Below are 22,957 nucleotides of genomic sequence, written 5' to 3' on the forward strand. Positions count from 1 at the left end.
CATTGTCTGCCTTCCCCACTACATATAAACCCAGTGAAGACATGATCCCTGCAGCAACCCCATACTAGCACAACGAACACGGACTAAAGACTTGAGTTTCTGTATTGGTTGGTTTTATTAACTTGCTGTGTTATTCTGGGAAGTCACCAAACTTCTCTAGGCCTCCTTCATAAAAGGAGGGGAGCTAGATTTGATCACAGTTTCTTAAGCATCACTAATGTGTGGGTCCCTTTTAAAGAAATAAAATTTTTTTACAGATCTGCCAAGGTTGTTTATCACCAGACTCCCCAGAGGTCCTCTACCCCCAGGTTGAGAAAACTAATGTAAGAAACCATGAAAATGTCCTCAAATTGTGAAATCTGGGCTTTTTAAAGACCTTTTAGATTACTGTTGTTATAACAACACAATATTTTTAAATTCTGAAACTCTCTGAGCTCAAGAATATATTTGTGGAGCCCCAAGAATTTGTGGATCCCAGTTTGAAAAAGAGATGTTCTCTTCCAGGTCTAAAATTAAATCATTCTAATAAAGTAGATGTTTATTTTCCTAAATACTTCTTAGTGAATCATTCCCTACATGTGGGCTCATTAAACTGCAATTCGGGAGAGAATACAAGGAATTTCATAGCATCAAAGCATGCAGAAAAATTCTTTCATTTGGAGAGAGACAGATTCTCAGGTACTAATTCTGGCAGCAGGATAAAAAGCATTCAACTTTAATTCCATGTATGTGACAATGAAAGGCAGATATAAAGCATTTCTCTGGGCTCAGATGAAATGATCTTTTTGATTATACACAGAAGTGTGTAAGAAAATGAATTAAAAAGTGAGAGAAGGACAATAAAAAGGCAAAGAGCAAACAGCTCAACAAAAAAATGGGCAAAGGACATGAACAGACATTTCTCCAAAGAATTACCGATGTCCAATAAGCACATGAAAAGATGCTCAACATCATTAGTCATCAGGGGAATGCAAATCAAAACCATAATGTGATGTTACTTCACACGCACTAGGATGGCTGTAATAAAAAAAAGTATGGAAAGTAACAAGTGTTAGGGAGGATGTGGAAATTGGGACCCTTGTAAATTGCTGGTGAGAATGTAAAAAAGTACAGTAGCTGTGGCAAACAGTTTGGCAGTTCCTCGAAAGGTTAAATACAAAATTACCATACAAGCCAGCAATTCTACCCTTAGGTATATGTATACCCCAATAATTGAAAACAGAGATTCAGAAACATACATGAATACGTGAATGGTCACTGTAGCATTATTCACAATAGCCAAAAGGTGGAAACAACCCAAGCATCCTTTAACAGATGAACCGATAAACAAAATGTGTTATATACATGCCATGGAGTATTATTCAGCTGTAAAAAGGAATGGAGTGCTTGATACATGTTCTAACACGGATGAACTTTGAAAACACTGTGCTAACTGAAATAAGCCATATACCAAATGACAAATATTGTATGATTCCACATAACTGGAATAGGCAAACTCCTAGAGACAGAAAGTAGAATAGAGTAACCATGGGCTGAGGGATGGGGGATGGGCTGTTACTGTTTAATGGTAAAAGAGTTTCTGTTTGAGTGATGAAAAAGTTTTGGATATAGATAGGGCTGTTGGTTGCACAACATTGTGAATGCAATTAAGGTCACTGAATTGTATACTTAAAAATGGTTAAAATGTCAAATTTTTGTTACATATATCTTACCATAATAAATAAAAAGTGAAAGAAGATGGGCAGCTTGTTATTTACTGGTTGGACATCTAAATTGCTAAACTGTTAATGATGTAATAGAGATACGAAATATACAACATATTGTTCTAATAGGCAAACCTGTTCTATAGTCAAGGACCTCAAGAACTATCAGTAAGAAATGTACGATTAATCCTCTACTCTACCTGTTTCTTTTGGAATTATAGAGGTCTCTGTAACTGGTTTACGCATACCAAGTAGCACAAACTCTACTTCTATGGCTCAAGTTAATTATTAATCATCCTTAGTGATGAATGCTAAAGCCTTCAAGGATAACTGAGAAAAGCTGAACTATAAATCTAAATATTCTGATTTCCTATTATTTTTATCCCCTTCTAACGGAGGTGATAATAAATGATGCAGTGGCTATCTGAATCAAGGAGACAAAGGTTAGAGCGCAATTGTTTTACCTTGTAGGTTCTAAGAGCAGACAATAATACGATTTATTCTTATTTTTACCTTACAGTACACGTGTTTTGCAAGAAACAACAGAGCTTTGCCAGTGCTATTTATATGCTAAAGAATTATTTTTATTTGTTCAATTTCTTTGTTTTTCAACTTGATGAGTAATTCTGATGGAAGGAAGTGCCATTCTTGGCTGAAAGATTGTGGGATTTTAACACTGCTTTTATGACCTGAATATATGTTTCAAAGGACTTTCCCAAATGTACTGTGAACAATGACCTCTTACTACCTCTGCAGACTTTGGGTTTGAGACCTTTCTCAACAAAGCCAAAAGAGCATCATTCCAGCTGCCATCTCATATGCTCTGCTGTGGTCCTCCTCCTCTTGCGATTTGGGCTTCTCGCTCTCTTTTAAAAAACTTGCCAAGTAAGTAGAAAGAGAAACATCTTTAGTTTTTATCAGGCTGCCTGGAATTAAACCCCCAAGTGCAGAAAGGTGACACCTATTCATAATAAATATTCTGTTCTTCCCGGCTTCCCTTCCCTGACTTCTTACCGAATGCCCAGAGGCCAGGTTCTCCAACTGTCTAAATATAAACAAAATGCTAGTTTCCTGACTGAGACCTCATCTGCCAAGATTTCACTCAGCCTACTGATTCATAGGAGGTTCTGACTCTCTAAGTACAGAAAGATTGTAACAGAAGTGGTGACACTGCCTATGTTGAGGCAAACAGAATGGCTAAAATAAAATCAACATCAGTCTAAAGAGGAAGAAACAAATTGGGTTAAAACATTGTTTCCTTCTCTTTTACCACTCAATTGTTTTCATTCTACCTCTTGTATTTCAATTACAAGATAACCTCTTTCAGCACAACTTGTACATATAGCACAGTAAATTGGTCACTCAAAATAATCCGGTGAGGGTGCATATTTTGAAAAAAATAAGCAAATACTTAAAACTGAACAAACTTTTAAGGAGAAAAGAAAATCAATCACCTTCTTCCTTCAAGTTCATGTTTTCACAGGATGGCTGATTCTATAAGCTATGCTACCTACCATCTTGACTCAAAACCTAGGATAACTGTAAAGCTTCCACTGATGATTCAGTTTTTGGATACTTGGTTGTCTTGCCCAATATTTCAGTGTCCCTTCAAGAATCAAACAGCCATTTATTAAAGTCAGCATTTTCATGTATCCCATGGAAACGAACAGTCTAAATCTCTATCTCAGGGAAAGCGAAGACCAATGACAACCTGCAGACCTGAAGCTTGGTAATGAAAGAGGGACAAAGATATCTGAAGACAGAGTCTGCTAACAGTGCAATGTCAGCTCTGGTTCTAATCCCTATCAGAGAGATACGAAGAATCAGCAACTTCCAAAGTAGCAATAAGTAAAATTGGTAATATTCTGGAAAATAGTATAAAGTACACAAAAGCACGCATTTGGGAAAATACTCCTGCAGTCAATCTTCACAATGAAGTACATTAGCCAGAGATGTTTCTGTTGATTTCGTTACAGCTGCAATTTTTCCAATGTATGAAGCACTAAAGTTATAAATTGGCTTGCTGGTTGAGTGGTCTGGAAAAAGTATATTCTGTCTCACTGGACTGCTGTAAATTTAAATCCGTTTCCTCTATTTCTCAGCTCATTTTGGCAGAATACTTCTAACTAAAAGTATAATAAACTACACTGTCATACTTCAGGGTTTTTACAACTCCATCTACCATATTTGGGAGGAAGGGTGGGGGGAGCAAGAACTCATAAGGAAGTAAAGGATATTATGGTGACATTTTGTAACCTTTAGCTAGCTAGGGACAACTGAAATCATGTGTTTAATATGGGAAGCTTTACTAATTTGGGATGATTTCTTGTGGCTTTTTTTTTTCTCTTACGCCAGCATCACTAAATTTGTTCAGAAATAGATTTCTGTTTTTCCCTAAATCACTTTTCCTCCATAATATAGAACATGATTCCTTTTTATAAAGGCAACATTCTTGGTAAAATTTAAACTGACAAAAGACGAGAAACCAGAATACTAATTAATTTGCAAGTTGTTACAAAAGATAATTTTGAAAAATCCTAAGATTTCCATTAACTGTCCGTCAATTCGCCAAGTACAGTTCCCTTTTTACAAAAAACCGACATATCAGCCAAATGAAAAAACAATTAAAATGATACAGAAACAAATTAGGCAGTATATCGAAAAGTGACTAACTTGACAAAATTAACACACTCCTGAATCATCATGGAGGAGACAGAGAAGGGAGACCGAAGTGGAGAAAAAGCACAGGAAGCCTATTTAGTGGTGACATTTTATTTTGTAATTCAACTTTCATTCATTTAATATATACTTACTGAGTCATTATTACGTATCAGGCATTCTGCTGGATGCTGAGGACGTGTCAGAGAATAGGATAGAGGTCCCTGCCTTCAAGAGTTTACAGTCAGTAACACACTAATATTCTAATAACTTTTAATAAGGGGGAAAAGGGATACAGCCAGAAATTCTGACTCGAGGACTTAAAATTCTAAAAATTTCCTTTGCATCTCTAATTTTAGTTACTCCTCCAAGTTCCTTTGATATATAAAGCTATATGATTGCCCTCTCTGTGAACAGATCAAGGCTGTCCCATTCCAAGATGCTTAGAAGATTAAGTACTGGAAGGGTCCTTAGAGACCCATTTGCCTGACCTACCCTGATCTGTCAACGTGTGGGAAAACTGAGGCCGGAAGAGGGAAAGTGATTGATTAAGGGCACGTAGCCACCACGTCTATTTTTATGAGCTTTTTTTCCAAGTGAGTTATAATTTTGGAGGTATCATTAGAACTAGTGCTTTAAAAAAATCTGTTTTAGGAAACAAACTTATGGTTACTAAAGGGGAAGGCTGGGGCGGGGAGGGATAAATTAGGAGTTTGGGATTAACATATATACACTACTATATACAAAATAGATAACCAACAAGGACCTACTGTACAGCACAGGGAACGCTACTCATTCTGTAATAACCTATAAGGGAAAAGAATCTGAAAAAGAATATACATATATAACTGAATCACTTTGCTGTACACCTGAAACTAATACAACCTTGTAAATCAACTACACCTCAATTGAAAATAAATAAGTAAATTGGAAAATATAAGTAAATTAAAAAAAAAATCTATGTTTATCTGACCCCTTTCTCATTTACCTTCCCTCAGGTCTCCACTGGAACACTAACCTCTAAACATAGTGGAAGCAGTCTTTTCTCACAGGGTCTGGCTCTCTCTTTTTTTTTTTTTTTTTTTGCAAGCAGAAAGCAACTTTATTATTTCTCCCACTGCCATTTTGCACATTTTTTAAAGCTCTTTATTGGAATATAACAGCTTTACACTGTTGTGCCAGTTTTTGAGGTACACCAAAGTGAATCAGCTGTATTTAGACATATATCCCCATATTCCCTCCCTCCCGCGACTCCCTCCTGCTCTCCCTGTCCTGGCCCTCTAAGGCATCACCCACCATCGAGTTGATCTCCCTAAATTATGCAGCAACTTCCCACTAGCTATCTATTTTACAGCTGGTAGTATATATATGTCAATGCTACTCTCTCACTTCATCCCAGCTTCCCCTTCGCCCCCCTTTCCCCCAACCCCGTGTCCTCAAGTCCATTCTCTACATCTGCAACTTTATTCTTGCCCTGTCACTGGGTTCATCAGTACTGTTTTTATAGATTCCATATGTATGTGTTAGCATACAGTATTTGTCTTTCTCTTTCTGACTTATTTTACTCTGTATGACAGACTCTAGGTCTATCCACCTCACTACAAATAACTCAATTTCATTCTTTTTTATGGCTGAGTAATATTCCATTGTATATATGTGCCAAATCTTCTTTATCCATTCATCTGTTGATGGGCATTTAGGTTGATTCCACGTCCTGGCTATTGTAAATATAGTGCTGCAATGAACATTATGGTACATGTATCATTTTGGATTATGGTTTTCTCTGGGTATATACCCAGGAGTGGGATTGCTGGGTCATATGGTAGTTCCATTTTTAGTTTTTTAAGGAACCTCCAAACTGTTTTCCATAATGGCACTGTTTTCCGTAGTGGTGGGTCTGGCTCTTTTAAATGTCTTTTCTGAGACCTCAGCCCTATACCATTTCCTTTTTCTCCACTGATTTGCATTCTTCCCTCCTTTCTTTGATTTAGCTTTTCTAGGAGAGCTGTCCTATTTGCTGCCCAAATCCTCAGTGGTCTAAAGTCATTTATACATTTCATTAATCATTTTATACATTCATACTCCCTCCATTCATACACCACCTATCACTGTCTAAGTTCCCCAAATACCCATTCCTCCCACTATACTTAAGCTATAGTCTTAACGATCTCTTCCTTGCAGTTGTTAATAGCATTACTCCTTTTTTCTTCTTGACAGTTCACTGTCATTTTACAATACATCAGTAAAAAAATATGTGAGCTCAGGAGTCAGGAGGATCTCAGTTTAAATTAGGTCCTCCTGGCTCTGGCAGCATGCCGCTAGGCGTTATTTCACCTGCTAAACTTCTCTTTATTCATCTGTAGAATGGGGGTAATCATAATTCCTATGTTACAGGGTTGTTGTGAGGACGAAATAAGATCACATACATAAAGTTACTAACACAGTGCTGGGCACGTAAGAGGCACTAAGTGTTGTGTTCTTTTCCTCTTCTTCGAAGTCTCCTTATTTGGCAGTGATGACCCTATCTACTCTTGCCACTCTCTCATCCTCTCCTTTTAAACTTGACCTGTGTGCTGCTTCTTGAGAAGCATTCTCCACTCTATGCTCATGACACCCAAACCAACACGTCTCATTCCGGCCTCTGAAACGAGGCTCAGTCCCGAATCTTCACTTCTCTCTAGGGCTTCCCTACTGAGATACTCCACCTTCACTTCAAAGTCAACAAGTCTGAAATCGACCTCATCTTTCTTCCTCCAAACAGAGTCCCTCTCCCCTATTTCTTCCACCTCTCTATACATCAGCCAAAAGCTCATTTTTGACTCTTCTTTTTCTTTCACCCTCTTTACTTTTTATTCAGTCACCAAATCTTGTTATCGAAATATCTTTCACTTGTCCCTTCCAAACAGAGCTTCTGTCGCACCACTTCCCTCGCCCCAAATCTTCAAGTTCCCCAATGTCCCCTAGACAAAGTCCAAGTTCCTAGCTCTAGTCTTTACATCCTGCCAAGCTCAGCCCTCTTCTCCTCTTCCGCGAACCTCTCGCTGATTCTAGAGTACAGTGTGGCCCTGACACCCTGAAATTCCTGCCCCCTGATGCTTCTCATGTTTAAAATTTCCAGCTTCTTCCTTCTCATGTTTGCATATCCACACTCTTAGGGTTTAGCTCAGGTGCAAGCATCTCGTGAGACAATCACTGACTATCCCAGCTCTGCAGATGTGTTTTCTTCTATGAACTTCACTACATGTTTTTCCTCAAACACACATAACACAGCCCTGTGATTTAATTCTTTCATGTGGTCTGTATTGGTATTGTCCTTGAAACAAGACTGTGAGCAAGGAATGGCATAATTCCTCTTTGTCTAGAACAGGGTTAGATACAGAAAAGTAGCTTGGAGATACTTGTTTAATAAATAACACATACAAGTAGGAACAGCAACAACAATAAAACCTCCATACAAATAACTGTTGTAGCCCTTTACCTGACTTGGCAGCTCTGCTTCAAATGTTATAGAAGATTGAAAGGTCATGACAAGTCTGTGAACTGAATAGTCCTCATCCCTAAAATATACATGCAAAAAGTAGCTGATAAGATATCTATGTACGTTTATGGACTCATTTTCAACACCTGCAAAAAATAAAAAATGAAAGGAGGAGGAGGAGAAGAAGAAGAGGAAGAAGAGGAAGAGGAGGAGGAGGAGGAAGAGGAAGAAGAAGAAGGAGAAGAAGAGGAGGAGGAGGAGGAGGAATTAGAAGAAGAAACTGCCACCTATGCAAAAGTTAAATCTACAAAATTGTAAAATACATATTATATCACAGAATTTTCTTAAAATAATTGAATGTTGTATCATGTTTTGCATCTCTCATTGGTACATTTAAAAATAACATTTAGGCAAGAATGCTAATAGTACTATGCTTAATCAGTAGAAATAAAAGTATATCTGAATCACTTAATTTTAATTATATTATAATTGTAACACTTGCATAATCCTTGCTAGGAACTCTTTTAAGTACTAGGGACACCCAGAAGATAGCCTCTGTCCTCTAGAAGCTCGCTCCATAAAACTAGCTACAAAATCAGCAATAATCTGATACGATAATTGGTACATTCCAGGCATGAACCCAATGCTGTGAGAGGAACACTGACTGAGCCGTCTGGTGCGGCCAGGCCCTAATATCTGTGATAGTAAATGGAGGCGATGAGACCGAGGGAGTAGGCTGAGGTCAACCACAAACTCTGTAATGCTCCCAGGAAGGGGGGGAGAATGCAAACACAGTGTTTGAGAAAGAATTCTGTCTACTTGGAGGAGAAAGTGGAAATGGCGGATTGAATCGGAGAGACAACTTGCAATAACTCAAGTGAGGAATAAGAAAAATCTGAACTAAGACAACATCAATGGAAATTAAAAAGTTGGAAAAACAAATTTATAGTAGCAGCAATCAGTAGGTTCACACACAAAGATTTTTTTTTCTACCACGTCAGGGAGCAGAAGTGCACAAAGAATTTATTCTCTTTAGGCACTTACTTCATGTTGTTATTCCTATTATTCCAAAGTCTGATGGATGAAAGGATGAGAGGGACTCCACATACTGAGAACACAAGTTGGCAACACTGTAACTTTCATTCATCACTTGGGGTGAAAGTCAAGTCACCTCACTGCATTCCAGCCACCATTCATCCCAGTCACTTCTTAAAAGGATGTGAACTTAAAGGAAGTTAGTCTATTTTGTGCGAATGCTTTCAATAAGCCCTTTTTCTGGTGAATGTGTGGTAGGGTACAGATCTGTTACATCTCACCCTTTTCATGTAGATGCATAAAATAAAATTTAAAAAATGAATGAACACAATGAGGGAGCGTAATGCCTTTCCTGAACAAAGATATTGCAAAGATACTGAATAGTTGCAAAGATTCTTTGAACATATGCCCTATCACACAAATAAGCATTTGATTTCCTCATTTGGAAAAGGTGAAAACTGAAGGCAATGATTATGGTAATATCTTAAAGACATGTACTGCTGTAGAAATATTCTAGGCCTTGTGTATATTTGATCTTATTTGATCCTCACAATTAATATCTTAACAGATAAGGAACTTGAGGTCTAGAGTATTTAAGAGATTACCAATTAACAGAAAAGGAGAGACTACAACCCAGGTGTCCTGATGTTCAGGTGTCAACTTTCAGGTGTCCTGGAAGCAGCAACTCTCTCTAGAATTACATACTTAGGGTTCTTCCAAAGTATATCGGGAAGGTAAAAAGTCAGGGCTGGTAAAAAGTTGAATATTAAACATCTCTACAGTCACAGGAAAAATCACTGTCTCTGTTTGCATACAATTATCATAATACTTCCTGAATAATACTCCTTACATTTTCAGTGAAAGTAACAAAAAGCATCCTGTGGTTTATTATTCATGCTACATTTTTCTGGATATTCAAAATGGATTCCTAAAAAAAATTAGGTCTTGTCAATTGTACTTATATCTCAGCGGTTATTTCTGTACACAAAAGTGCTCTCAATTTTATGACGCCATCTGGAAGAAGTTCAACAACACATTGTTAATACTCTACTGCTACAAAATAATTTCAAAGCTCCATGGGAATTTAGATTTGCACAAGTTATTAGGATGTGACCTTTCCCTTAGATTTCTTATTTTAGGATCAACTTAACATGGTATTTCCCCAGTGGGAACTGTTGTACTTCCTTCGCAGATAAGAAAAATAGCAATCACAAATTATTGTGAGTAAACTTAGGGAAACATATATTTCTGTGATGCAGATGAAACTGAAATCATGAAAGGGGGCCACACGACTTATTCCCTGGGTTTGAGAGGAAAGCCAAGTGGCTTGCTAACAAAAGAAAACAAGTCATGCCATTATGGTATTTCCCTGAAATTTATTCCTAATTGTTTCTTGTCCTAGCTACCTAGTCTTATGACTTTTAAAGATTATTAAAGATGTTTACGTCATCAAATTTCCTATGTCCTGTCTACTGGGAGTATAAAAGGTTAAAAATATCAGCTTTTTAATAATTTAAATGATTTCAGATCACAAGATCTGGACTGAAGGACAAGAAGTTCATAAGTGTAAAGAAAAAAAAATCAAAACAACAGCTAGAATAACACAGATATGACAGTTGCTTCACTTTATGGTCCCTGGAATAACAATGGCCTCCGTTTGAGCTCTTACTATATGATACTGTGGCAGAATTTACGTACATCACTGGTAACATGTGAGTTCTGGGAGCACCTAAAGAATCAAGCATACTACAGCGGGGACTGCAGAGCTTATTATGGGCATTTTCTAAAAAGGCAAACAAAATCGTGGAAGGAGAGATTAGGAAGATGTACATTTTTCCTAATTAGTCTAACTAGATGCCAAAATCAATAATTTTACACACTGGTAGTTCATGAAAACATTATAATTAAGAAATTACAAAAAGATTAAAAACTTTTTTTCTGTTATGAGAATGCAAGTGCGGTTATAAATGAAAATCAAGTAATCGCCAAAAGCATTTTTTGTATCTTCTCTTATCAGACATTTGTACAGTAGGTTTTATTAAAATTACTACTTGAGAACAAACACTGCTTTATTGAAATTATTACTCAAGAACCTCAAATAATCAAACCCCTCCCCCATGACGCATTCTTCAGTTTAACAAACTGTTAATATCACAGAATTTTTTTCTTTTACGCTTAATTTTTAGGAATTAACCCGCTACGTTTTATAGCAGTGACTCACGTTTTTTAAGTAAAGATAGTACTCATCATGATCAACTTAAATGTTTTTCCGGAAGATATTATGTAGTTTAGACACAGCTAGGTTTTAAAATATTGTTTTTGAATGAAAAGATAATTTAGAAATCATTTATCACAATCCCTTAATTTTATAGACACTGAAGTCAGGGATAGCAGTGTATTCACCTTCTCAAATATTACATACGCATATTAAAAAAATGTGTGTATATCTATTAAGAACTGGAAGGCAACTCGTAGAAATTAAAATATTTTGAATAAGGATGTTAAGATTATTTTTTTCTTTAAAACAATATTTATTGGTGTTATTGCATTGCTTATTTGATATTAAAAAATACAATACACATGTATTATAGTTAAAAGCTTTCATCTCTATTTCATGTCATTAACACTTAACTTCCAAATGAAAGTTTAGAATAAAAAGGAAAGACTATGACCCATAATCTTTTTTCTATTCATTGTAGTACATTTTAACCATATGATTTTGCATCTTAAAACTTTCTTCTATCATATCTTTATTCTAAAATTACCATTCCCCTCAAATATTCAAACCACAAACTAAAAATATTTGATTTAAATAAATCCTTAAAAAATTGATTTGTATCCTTCTCTCTCAATGTGCTATTTTGTTAAACCTGCATTTTCTAAAGCAATCATTCCTTTATAACAACTAGCAACAGGCAGAGTTAAAGGCCATAGGGACCTGCAGCACAAGCTTTACATTTGATTTAAACTTGGCATAGCCTCAGGAAATAATCCGTAACTTCACTGCAAATAAGTTGGTTTCTTCCTAACTCAAAACAAAAACAACACTCCCCATCACAACCCAGAAAACCAAAAACTACCCAAAACACCATATTATTCTAATATCTAAAAAACTGGTGAAACTCCTCACTCTCCACCCTCATTCCGCTGTCACACACCAACAGCCAGAGCTAAATGATAGCAGATTTAAATGAACAGAAATCATTTACACATACACTATGGAAATATGTTTTTGTTCATTTTGCTACCAATATATCCTCCAAGCAATGTGAAATCTCATAGAAATGAATAATGCAGGAGTAATATAGTTGCTCAAACCCTTTAACATAGAAACTCTTCTTAAAGGAATTTATCTGAAGATGATTTTTTGAAAAGTGAAACACATGCATGAAGCTATTCACTGTATGTAACTGTACAAGAATAAACAGTAATTGTATAATAATAAAAAAATTAGGAGCCACCTAGAAAGTGGCTTAGTACATTCGGTGTAATTTACTTAGTAAGTTCCACTAATATGGACTACTGTGCTGCCATTAGGGTATCTCAAAGCCAGGTAAAAAGGAAGAAAGACATGTAATCTAAAAGTGAAAGAAGCAGAAATGCTATACATACCATAACTGTTAGTAATTTAAAAACCTATACAGGTCAACTAGAACTGAAAGAAACTATGCAGGAGTTAGAACAGCAGTTTGTGTGTGATTGTGTGGCCTTTTTATTTTAAAAGATATTTTCACAGCTTTTCAATGACAAAAACGTCTTAAAAGAATTTAATGTAAAACGAAACAAACCCAATGGCCCAAATTCAAAAGCCAAAGTCATTTATCTGGTCCTCGTTCCGAATCTTATTTCTATTTGTACCACCTCCCCACCTTGAAGGTTTTAGAACCTATCTATGTTCCAATCCTGCAGCCCTGAATTCACACATAGCAGCACAGCTAAGCAGAGAGTTTATTTACAGAGGGCAGGCCTGAACTCTGCATGTGAGCACATACAGAAAACGATAAAGATCGTCGTGTCCTATTAGTAATTTACAGAATTGTGATTTGCTCCACCCAGTACACCTATAATTGAATTCCTCAGCCATAAAATCATTGGGACCAAACAAGTTCACATATCTTTTATCTAAACCCTTTTTTTCCTCCCTTACCATCAGTTAACATATTCCTTATGGGGCTTTTCTTCTTTTTATAGATTCATTTGTCTTAGTTATAAATTAACCCACAAGCAACTCTCCCAACCACCCAGCTCTACGGTTTCCTGTGTACCAGGTTCCCTTCTACTTGCACAATTTATGATATAGCAGCCATTTACACTGCCGGTTGGTAAATGATGTTCAGGAAACCATCTCTAGACTTTTAAAAAAAGATTCCTCCTAAGAGAAATGCCCCCAAACAGAGATTCTCCTCATAGCTAGGCACCCTGGAAAGAAGGAGAATGGAACGGCTGAAGTCTTCTATTTCTTTTTCACTTTTTAAAATTGTGGTAAAAGATACATTACATAAAAATTTACTATTTTAACCATTTAAAAATGTACAGTTCTGTGGTATTAAGTACATTCACACTGCATTCATCACCACCACCCAGAACTTTTTCATCTTCCCAAACTGAAACTATGCTCCCTTGAAACACTAACTCCCCATCCCCCGCTCCTGCAGGCTACTGGTCACCACCACCGTATTTGCTGCCTCTATGAATTTGACTATTCTAGATGCCACTTCTGTTTTTTCTTGTTTTGCCTAAAGTCTGTTAACTGGTGTCGTCTTCAAAGTTGGTTGAACACACAAGAGAGTTGCCGGCAAAAAAAAACCTTCAGGGAAGACTCCTAAAACTTAGCATTTTGTTTTTCATGCCCAAACACCTGAATTCAGACCAAACACTCATTTCCAGATGCCAGAATACATACCTACCCCTTGCTTGGTCTTTCAAGAGTTTGGCGTTTTGATTTTTTTTTGTAAGGTAAACTGATTTTCAAAAGCAAACTCAATGCAGCTATTGATTTCCTTTAAGAAGCAAAGTTCCCTTAGTACTACTTATATTCACAAAATTCCCAGACATTTTACCTAAAAACGGCATAATCTTCTCTCATCTTCACCATTTAAATACAAGGCTACTAATTCTAAGTGCTTGTTCATATGTTGTCTTGGGTAAAGACTGGTGGACCAAGACATCATTTATGAAACCTAAAGACTTGGTTTGAACACGGAAATCACACCCTGACCGTCACCAACGAAAAATTTTGCTAAGAGGTGGTTCCTGAGGACTCAGGGCCTTGTAGGTTTTTTTCCCCACTCACAGGTTTTCCAGGGGCTGGAAGCAACTGGCTAGAGAACTAAGTGGAGAGCAGACCTGTGGCGGTGAGGATCTCTGTGTATGGACAGGATTAAGGAACAGCTCAAGGAGTATCCTTGATGAGAAGAATGTTCTAAGGTTGGCACACAAAACAGAAACTCACTCTAAAAATCAGTGAAAATCTCATGAGAATAATTACTGAGTGACTCCAGTGTAACTTTTAAAGAACTTTTCATCTTCAAATAATTTGAGGTTTACAGAAAAGTTGCAAAGTTCCCATGTTACTTTCGCTGGGCTTCCTACTGCTAACATGTTACAACCACAGCCCAATGAGGAAAACTAATCAATGAATATGGGCATGATACTATAAACAGCTTTATTTGGATTTCACCAGTTTTCCCCCTTTGCCCTTTCTCAGTTCCAGGACCCAATCCAGGATCCCACATTGCATTTCTTTGCCATTTCTCCTTATTTTCTCCAGTCACTCAGTCTTGTCTTTTTCTTTTCTTTTTTAGTGGCTTTACTGAGGTATAGCTGACATACAGAAAAGTGCATGTATTTAATACACAGTTTCTCAGATTTTTCTTGTCTTTCACGCCCCCGACACTGTTGAAGAATGCTGGTGAGGTATGTTGTAGAATGTCTCTCTATTTAGATTTGCCTAACATTTTCTCATGATTCAATTGCTGTTATGAATTTTGGGGGAGAATACCAAAGACCTGATGTGCCCTTTTGGGGGTATATAAGCTCAATATGCCTTACTACTGTGGATACTGACCTATTAACCTGGATCACTCGGTTAAAGTGGTATCTGCCAGGATTCTGCCCTGTAAAGTTACTGCTTTTCTCTTTGTAATTAATAAACATTTGGAGGGAGATACTTTGAGGTTCTGTCCATATTCTGCTCCTCCCGACATGTTCACCTTCTAATCTCAGTGTTCATCAGTGGGCCCTGACAGCAGCAGTAACGGCTGCTGAGGTCCTCTGATGGCAATCTTCCACCTCCCTCGCTCCTTCAACGTTTACTAATTTAAGTTCTTCTGGAAGGAAAAGTTCTCCTCCTTCAATGGAGTCATTCAGTCATTTATTTACACCAGTATGGGATCATGTATCTGTATATTTTATTTTGGGGGTTGTAATCCAATGCTAAAGTTTTTAAAAATCGCATTGTTCCAATCATTCCAGCTTTGGCCATTGGGAGCTGGAATAATCTGAACGATAAAATAAATAACTGTAGTACTAGATTTTAATTCCCCAAATAAAATACACAGACATGGGTGCTGGATAAATTAAGCTACTTTCTCCTTTGTGACCTGGGATTGGTTGCATGGCCTACAGGGAATCAGGAAAGCTATTTTAATTTTTCTCTCAATTCAATTACAGGTAACACAGGAACCTAATATAATGTACTTGTATTTGAGACTCCTTTCTAAGGATCTGTGTTATTTCTCAACTTCTAGGGTCACTTTCCTATCTTTGTTTTGTCTTAGACAAATACGTTACTGTGTTTTCCTTCCACTGACTGGTAAATTACACAGTAGAAAGTATTCTGATAGTCAAAATAAAAGCTCTCTAAGAAATTTTACAATAAAATGCTATAAAGCATTTGTATGTCCTTTAAAAAAGATCCTTCTAAATACAAATTTAGTACAATAAATTCCGAGTTTACCTACCGTTAAAGGGCGACTCTTGCTTAAGGAAATGGCCTTCTTTTATGTCTGTGGCTTAGAGTTGGCGTCTTTCAAATCTAAACAATTAAAAAGAAAAAAGATTTTTAATATACACACATATTCAAACTTCTTAGACAACCTAGGATACCAAAATGTACAAGCACAAATAAATGTATTTTCTCTGTTGGATTTCATCCTGAATGTTTGCTTTCCCTGAACTTAGACGGAGCTGTGTTCTCTAGAAGTAACCAACAGACTGACTTGTAAATCATGCGGGGCTGGAGAATCTTCTTAAAGAGACGTGGATTCGATTCATTTTGCCTGCCTTCCTGTTTTGTCACTGATCAGAGTCAAGGTCCTTGGTCTCATCCATCTTTCTTTCTTTTTTTTTTAAAATTTCTATTTATTTATTTATTGGCTATATTGGGTCTTCGTTGCTGCGTCAGGCTTTCTGTAGTTGCGGTGAGCGTGGGCTACTCTTCATTGTAGTGCGCAGGCTTCTCATTGAGGTGGCTTCTCTTGTTGCAGAGCACGGGCTCTAGGCGCGTGAGCTTCAGTAGTTGTGGCACATGGGCTCAACAGTTGTGGCTCACGGGCTCTAAAGCGCAGGCTCAATAGTTGTGGCACACGGGCTTAGTTGCTCCGTGGCATGTGGTATCTTCCTGGGGCAGGGATCAAACCCGTGTCCCCTGCATTGGCAGGCAGATTCTTACCCACTGCGCCACCTAGGAAGTCCCTCAATCATCTTTTATGTAAAATTAATAATGACACCTATGTTGTTGGGCAGACTTAAGAAAAACTAGATCTTCAAATGGTTAGTAACCTCAAGAGATAGATGATTGATAAAAGTTATACACAGCAAAGATGACAATTAGAAAAATATAAGCTCATTCTAGAGGGCACATGGCTGTTAAGCCTAAGGTAAAAGTGTCACAACCATTTAGGGACAGTAGATATAGCACATTTCACGTGGACCAGATTTTTTAAAGGAGGACGCAGAGAGCAGATTATCTGAGTAACCGTGCCAAAGGTCTAAGGATGTGTATCCTTGGCTCTTACGAAGGGCTCAGGGATCCTAGAATAGCTGTACATTCCATAAAGACAAAACAGTACCCAGTGCCAAAGCCTTATCATAAGGGCCTTCAAAGTCCCCACATTCAGACCCAACATTCTGCACAGTCTAACCTACCCAAAGTTCTAATTTTTTTTTTTTCCTTTTTAAATCCTGCACCTTTCCATTTGGAATTTGCAAAAACTATTCTATTACCCAATGCATGGCAGAAATGTAGTGGACCATGAATATAAAATGTTTTCCCATTTTGTTACTTCTACTGTGAAAGAGTATAAACTGCAGCCAATGCATTTTGTTTGATTGATTGTTTCTTTCCCTAACATTGTTTAGTACTTCTCTTTGGAAACTGAAAACCTCCTAACGAACTCAATATCAACAATTTTGTTTTCAGAATGGGGCGTATTCTTCTATAGAGAGAGCTGATTTGTCACGGGTTTAGACCTGCTTTGCCTTCTGACTGCTGCTCTGTATCATAGCCATTTACTCTCCACGTGAAACACTAATTTGTTAGTCAAAAATGAAAGGAGTACCCACATCAAACCTGTTCATCATATATAACACGCATAACACATGAGAAACAACTTTATAATGGATTACTACTTTGATTTTTTTTCACCTTTAAGTCAACTAAAAAGGGTTTAAATATGTGAAAACAAAAGGAAAGAGTATTAATAAAGAAAAATTTGAACAAAATCTCTAACTGAAAAATTAAATAATGTTGACTCCTGGGTACGATTAAGTCACACTAACTTTTCTTGACACTCATTCCAATTTCTCTTTGAAATACATAAGAATTCATTAAAAAACAGACAGGAAGAAAGTTACGATTTCTGGAAACTGCTATGTATTCCTAGCTTTTAGTCCTAAGAGTTGGATTAAACAGAAAACTGGACCAGTTTCTGTGACTTTCAGAGGCAGACAGAATCTATAACCTTTCCCAAAACCCCCTCCCCCTGGTAAAATCAGTAATCTCCTTGCTGTATCCATTCAGAACTGCATTGTACCATAGAAGGTATAGTTTGCAGGCATAAAATATAACAAGTAGGGCAGAAACAAGATCCATTCTGGGGGCGGTATCTATCAAGGATTATAGTTCTTTCATGTTCCCCAATTGGTCAGTTAAATACAGACTGGTTTCTATTCATTAGTGTATATAAATCATTCTACTCATTAATATAAGCCAGAAAACTAAGCTGTGAAGAGCACAGACAAGCCCCTCACATTTCAACAGAACCCACACTAGAAAGGGTCTGTTCTACTCATCCAACTTTTTAATACCTGAGATAGGTTTTTTACCAGAATCTAAGCAGATAATAACACAAGCCAAAGGGCAACTTACTCTATTTTGTCTGATATGGTATAAATGGTAAAAGTTGACTTAAAAAATAGGAAAATAATTAAAAATGGAAACAACTGAAAGTTTATCAAAGAATTACTTCCCCAAGAAGTTCTGGGCCTAGATAATTTTATAGATAATTTTTTTTTCAAGTGTTCAAGGAAGAAATAAGTATCTTGCTGCATAAACTGTTTCTGAGTAGAAAAAAAACCAGAGTGACCAAATTAATTTTTCAAAATCTAACAAAATACCTAACAAGGTAACCTAACAAGAAAAATACCTAACAAGAAACAAAAAACCTAACATGAAAAATACCAACCTCACTTACTAATACTGACTTAAAGCAAAATGCTAATGAACAAATGCAACAGTATACCAAAAGAATAAACCACCATAACGAAGTTAGATTTATCTCAGAAAGACAAAGAAGATTTAGTATTGGAATACCTATTAAAATAATGTGTTCCAGCACTAGGTCAAATTTTAAAAGAAACCACATGACTATCTCAAAAAATTAAAAAAAAAACAATAAAATTCAACATTCATTCTTAAAAATATTTCCTTAAAGAACTAAGAAACTTTAATAACAAGATTTATCTCAAACTTACAACCATTATCAACTTAACTGTGAAATACTATAGCAGCATCTCCCAAAATATGTTCCATAGATAACTAGATTCTTTAAGATTTTCCATTGGAAAAGCTTCCATCACAAAATGAATTTGCATATGCGGTTCATATCTGGAGGCTAGTAAAGTACGTTAGCATTGTGTACGCTCTGTAAGCCGCACAATTGGAAAAAACAGTATCAACAATAACAATCTGCTTAGCTGTTTAACTCATCAGTTCTCAAATTTATTTGAGCATTTCTTTTCTCACTTTCCATTCTTTCCCTCCTTAACCCACTTCACTGTGGCTTTTGCCACCCACTTTTCTACTGAAACTCAAGCAAAGGTGACACGTGGTCTGCGTCTTACCAAATCCAACTGACTTCTCTTGATTTTCATTCTAATTGCCCAATGGTGTGCGGGTACGTGTTTAACAGCTGGCTCTCCTTGCAGGAAAAATGCTCTGGTTTGTAGTGTCTGCCAATTTCTGTGGTGTAAACACTCCCACAGTGACTGACTTCAGGCCACCAACATGACAGCAGAGTCGGGAAGAGGTGGGGTGGCAGCAGCACACGGCACGGTATCCCCACCTGGCAGATGCAATCCACAGCAACGCCTCAGCGATGCGACATAACCAGGAAGCGATGTGGTTGGTATGGTTACTACCTTTGTTTTTATCATAACTTGTTTCATTGCTTAACTTTTAATAATGGCTGTGGATAACAAACGGCTCACAAAAATCCTGAAAATTTAACAACTGACTCTCACAAGCTGGGACGAGCTGGCTCCAGCACCACAGTCTCTGCCTCTGCATCATCTGATATCCTGTGCATCCTCTACGCTTGAACCCATCACCTCCCTTTGCTGCCTGAATTCTCATCCTTACCCTATGACTACTACGCTAGTCCTTTTTCTTGGTACCTCTTCCCCCTGAGTTCTTCTATCCTATGTCCTCTGCAAGTTTCTTCTTGGCCTCACTCTTACCCATAAACACATCTACCTGCTTACAGCCCCGAGATCTTCCTTGCTAACCACGTCTTCTCTCAAGACTTCTAAATCTTTATTTCCAAGTTTTGGGGAACACCTCTTCCCAAGTTTCTTCAGGAACCTCAAACTCATCCCCTAAAATGACTACCCGTCTTCTCCCTCTGAAGAATTACGGAAGCACAACCCAACACATATTAGACCACCCCTCGCTCCCTGCTAGATGAAAAGATGTTCCATTCTCTACTCCAGTCTCGCAAAGTATGTTCAAGGAGGCTCAGTGCATAACCACGGGCGACCCTTCTCATATCCCTCTCCTCCTTCCCTTGGACCTTTTCACACCCCACACTTTCCAAAGTGTCTCCTTCAGCAAAACCTTCTCAACTCAGCACTTTCTCCATTCCCAGCCCAGTAATGTCATCATCTCTCCCGCCTCTCTTTCCCAGCACCTTATGATATACAGCAACTTAAATCTCCTCCAGCTTTTCATGTCCAGCCCCCTTCTGCTCATTCTCCAATACTTCAGCACAAAAATCTAGGAACTAACCTTGTAAAATCAACTTTTCTAAGGGTGGGGCAAGGGAGTTTCTGCTGTGGAATGAAAATTCTCTTTGGTGCATTGGGGGAAGGTGAAGGTATATGGAAGCTTCCAATCAATTAATTTTTATGCCACTGAACTAAATACATGGGTCTCCCACTGCCCTCCCCTCCCCCAAATTGCTGAATGATTCCATGAAAAGCCAGAATCAAGATGAGCTAATCACATCCTCCCCCCGGTTTTTTCAACATTCATACAAAATTGGCTATTAAATTGACAAAATAAGGTGAGGTGACAAAATAAAATGACTTTATTTGAATTAAGAGGAATTTAAAAGAAAGAGAAAATTGGAAATAAAGAATCTCCTAAGAGTGGTAGGTTTTAAGTGACAGTGGAGTTATTGAATGTAAAGTAAAGATTTGGTGATCTAATTTACCTTGTCACGTGTAACAAGAGTAAGTAATTTAAAGCTGGCTTACCACTTACATGACGCATAAACTGATTTGCGTGAACCAGAACCACTAAAAGCTTGGATTTAATCCATGGTTACATCTGAATATGGTTAGACTTGTGTAGATGTAATTGTTAAGTGTGGAATGATGCGGGTAGATGGGGTTTAGTTTTCTCATTCTCTGGCAAGTTAAATACTGGAAGATAAGACTCTTGTTAAAGTGTGCAAGACAGGGTGGCTGTGTTCAGGTTGCTTGAGTTCAAATCTTAGTTTTATCATCTGGCAGGTAATTTTTACCTCTTTGTGTTTGTTTCTTCATCTGCAAAATACAGATAATAGTGTGTACCTTTTACGGATTGTTGGAAGAATAAAATGAGATAATGTATGTAATGTGCTTAAAATAGGGCCTGATATAGAATAAATGCTCAGTAAATATTAACTATTACTATCAACTGCTAGGCTACTTTTTTGGTGCTTGAGATAATTAAGGAAGAGTCCTTTAAAAGGATGGGTAAATGACAGTTGAGCTAAGAATTTGAACTATGGAGTAGATGGAAGAAGAAAGCATTCTCTAAACATGAATTTGTATGGTTACATTTATAAATCAATCATAAACTAAGTTATCGTAATGAGTAATGTTACTCCAAAAAAGTCACGATACCTATTAGGATTAGGAAGTAGAATGAAACAGTAGATTTGAAATTAAAAACAACTATTTGTTGAGCAACTGATATTTGTTAGCAGTGTTCTAGGAACTGGGGATAAAGAATGAACAAAACAAAATATTCCAGCTCTTGTTTGCATAAATAAAGACATAATAAAAACAATTAGATGGTGCTAAAGGATCGTATGCTATATCTGATACACCTCCCACGTGGAAAAAAGAGGAACTAAGGTTGCTGAAGACAATTAGGAGTTATTTCAATAAGCTCCTGTGCTTTACCAGGACTTATGAATTAAGGTCCACTGATCCCCTTCTCCAAATCTGAGGATTAGTGATTGACTAATTTTTTTTAAATCAATCGAAATCCATTTAAAAGTGATAATCAATTTTATTTTGTCTCTGAAAGAGCAACATAAGCATTTTGCTCATGCTACATTCAGACTAAAAAATTCCTAATATACCACATGGTGACTATAGTTGACAGCACTGTATTGTATAATCAAAATTTGCTGAGAGTAGAATTAAATGTTCTCACCAAAAAAAAAAAGAGAGAGAGATTTGCGAGGTGATGGATCTTACTTAACAAATGGAGGGAAGCCTCATCACAGTCTATTTCAAACCACCACGATGTGTATTTTAAATATTTTACGGTTTTATGTCAATTATACCTCAATGAAGAAAAAAATCCCTACTTCCTTGTTTGATTAGTAGATAAAAACACATTTCATTTCCATACTATAGCTAGAGACCAGACCAAAGACAGAGAAGTTAGGAATTGGGAAACCGTAAAAGGAAGAGAGTCATTGAAGGCAGAGAAACAGAGGCCGGAAAAGAAGGAAAAAAGGAGACAGAATACAGGAAACATCAGGAATGAAAACAAACAAACAAAAAAGGTGCGAACAAGAGGCAATAAGAACAGAGCTAGAGTAAGAATTGAGGGGCAGAAGGAGGCAGGAGGGAGGCGAGGAGGAAGAAGACGTGAGAGAAGAGGCTCAGAGTTAGAGGAAATGACTTTTCCTGTTTCAGCTCAGCTGCTCACTGTGGAGACAGGCATCAGAAACAGTCATCACTGGTATTTTAAATACTGTGCAGACATTAAGAAGCGACCACAATTATTGAGCCCCAAAGTGTTCACACTGGTAATCACATAAGGATGCTGCCTTCAGGAAACTGTCTTGTTGTTTTTCTCTAAACTCACGTTTTCCCTACTTCCGTGTCAGTGCTCATAGTGGTTTCCCATGTGAAATGCTTTGTCCACCATAACTCCACGTTTGATGAACAATATTCAGTAAATATTTGAGTACCTACTATATGCCAGGCACTGTTCTAGGAACAGTTTGAAATGTTACACAGATTTTAACGAAAAATAAAAGCTATTTCAGTAATACACAATGAAAATGGGCTATTTTAACAAAACATTCTACTAGGCTTGAAGTGAAATGAATTTTTTCTCCTGCAGCCAATTTTTTTG

General features: G+C 37.2%; 1 protein-coding gene across 5 annotated transcripts in view; it reads right to left on the bottom strand.

The window, feature by feature from the left end:
• The window catches only part of PPARG (peroxisome proliferator activated receptor gamma), a 121,454-nt gene that overhangs the window by 81,794 nt on the left and 16,703 nt on the right, over positions 1 to 22,957 (bottom strand). For all 5 annotated transcript variants that reach the window (XM_057705272.1, XM_057705275.1, XM_057705273.1 and 2 more), the window contains exon 2: positions 15,837 to 15,910. The gene's annotated coding sequence lies outside the window, so the exon portion shown is untranslated. The remainder of the gene's footprint in view (positions 1 to 15,836; positions 15,911 to 22,957) is intronic.

The sequence above is a fragment of the Hippopotamus amphibius genome, chromosome 13, assembly GCF_030028045.1.
Source record: "Hippopotamus amphibius kiboko isolate mHipAmp2 chromosome 13, mHipAmp2.hap2, whole genome shotgun sequence".
Taxonomy (NCBI): Eukaryota; Metazoa; Chordata; class Mammalia; order Artiodactyla; family Hippopotamidae; genus Hippopotamus; species Hippopotamus amphibius.